Source organism: Berghia stephanieae, chromosome 5 (assembly GCF_034508935.2).
Source record: "Berghia stephanieae isolate SIO BIC M18660-M18661 chromosome 5, UCSD_Bste_1.3, whole genome shotgun sequence".
Taxonomy (NCBI): Eukaryota; Metazoa; Mollusca; class Gastropoda; order Nudibranchia; family Aeolidiidae; genus Berghia; species Berghia stephanieae.
In genome coordinates this window covers 14,548,189-14,550,353 of record NC_088364.1, presented here as the reverse complement: position 1 = coordinate 14,550,353, position 2,165 = coordinate 14,548,189, and positions in this window count along the sequence as shown.

The following is a 2,165-nucleotide window of genomic DNA, read 5'->3' as shown; positions in this document are numbered from 1 at the left end:
CCCCCCCCCCCCCCCCCCCCCCCCCCCCAAATACAATACTAAAAAGCCAGATCGACGGCAGGGAATCTGGCGTTTTAGCAATGTATTTATTTGTTTTCATTGTTTCGTTGTTGTCCGAAGTAGGATTTTAAGCCCGAAAAGTTCTGTGTTTGTTTTTTTTTGTTTTTTTTTTGAAGCTGTTATATTCAATTGTGTTTATTATTTCATTGAACTGGGTGACGCAATGCTGAGTCCTTGGAAAAGGCTATTTACACGGATTCTCTCACTGCACTCAGGTGTAATTATGTATCTAGCCGATAACAATGATGTCTCTGTCGAAAAAAAAAAATATGTAAAAGTTCCCTATAGGTGTAATCTTTCGACCTACGGGTTGAGAAAAAAAAGAAGAAGAAGAAGAAGAAGAAGAAGAAGAGAAGAGGAAGGAAGAAAAGGAAGAGAAGAAGAAGAAGAAGAGAGAAGAAGAAGAGGAGAGGAGGGGAAGGAGGAGAGAGAGAAAGAAGAAAGAAGAAGAAGAAGAAGAAGAAGAAGAAGAAGAGAAGAAGAAGAGAGAGAGAAGAAGAAGAAGAAGAAGAAGAGAAGAAGAAGAAGAAGAAGAAGTGAAATCATTGAAAACTGTTTTAAGATTCATCGTACTAGATTTAGAAGAGAGGAGGAGGAGGAGGGAGGAGGAGGAGGAGGAGGAGAGAGAAGAAGAAGAAGAGAAGAAGAAGAAGAAGAAGAGGAAGAAGAAGAAGAAGAAGAAGAAGAAGAAGAAGAAGAAGAAGAAGAAGAAGAAGAAGAAGTGAAATCACCATTGAAAAAACTGTTTTTTATAAGATTTCATCGTATTAGATGTGTTTAATATCAATTATGACAAGGTTGTCATGCATTGACTCTCATAAGCAAATCAATAAAACCAATGAATCAATTGTATATGTTTCTCCATTGAGAAGCTGTGTCGATGGGAGGGTTGGGGGGGGGGGGGGTCTGTTATTTAACAAGAAGAAGAACAACAAAACAAAACAAAAACAAGAACAAGAATAAGAAATCCATTAAAATGTAAAAACTTCGCTTATCTACAACTCTTTTGCACCACACAATGGTTACCCAATATGGGATTCATATATAATTCTCCCCTTGACCATGAGTGGACACTGAATCAGAAGATTGATCAAAATAGGAATGATTAGTGAACCGTGACCAACTGAACCTCTAACCTAAACGCGTTTGGTCAGTCGACCATATCCGGTTCTCTGAATAACACTAGACTAATACAAAGTTATTTTTTTTTTTTTTTTTTTTTTTGCCATTTTGACCATAAAACTTTACCTCATAAATATCGTTTGACTAAATTGCCTTGCCCACAACTATCAAGAAGTTTTAAACCCGAGACTTCATTCGGGTTCTCTAATGATAAAAAAAAAACAAAAAAAAAACCTTGAGCTTTTATAGCCACCAAACTGCTTAAAGCTCTTTACAAAGGGTCCCAACAGCAACTGACCAACATCAACATTTAACATGTTGAACGAGACATGACTTCCTGTTAGGCGAAATTACAACGTTTTTTTTCGACAGAGGCAACTCATTTTACACATGAGTACGGTGAGAGAATGTCAGTAAAGAGAATCTGAGTAAAGAGTCTTTTACAAGGGCTCAACTATGCCCAGAGCAAGGCTCGAACAAAGGACAAAACTGTCAACAGCCAGGTACTCATTTTACACCCGGTATGGAAGAGAATGTGAGTAAAGAGCCTTTTCCAAGGACTCAACTATGCGCCGAACGAGGCTCGGACCCAGGACCATCCGATCCGAAAGCGAGTGTCATACCACTAGACCACATAGTCGTACTGATGATATATGACGTAAACATTTTGTGGTCAGAATGTACAGCAGATCGAATGTCATTGTGGCGGAACATTGCTTGAAAACCTCTCAAATTGCCTATCGAGTGATTCTCTTACTTAGAGAACTTTGATTATGCTTTCATTAAATTGGGTGATTGACTTCTTCTTCTTCTTCTTCTTCTTCTTCTCTTCTTCTTCTTCTTCTTCTTCTTCTTCTTCTTCTTCTTCTTCTTCTTCTTCTTCTTCTTCTTCTTCTTTCTTCTTCTTCTTCTTCTTCTTCTTCTTCTTCTTCTTTTCTTCTTCTTCTTCTTCTTCTTCTTCTTCTTCTTCTTCTTCTTCTTTT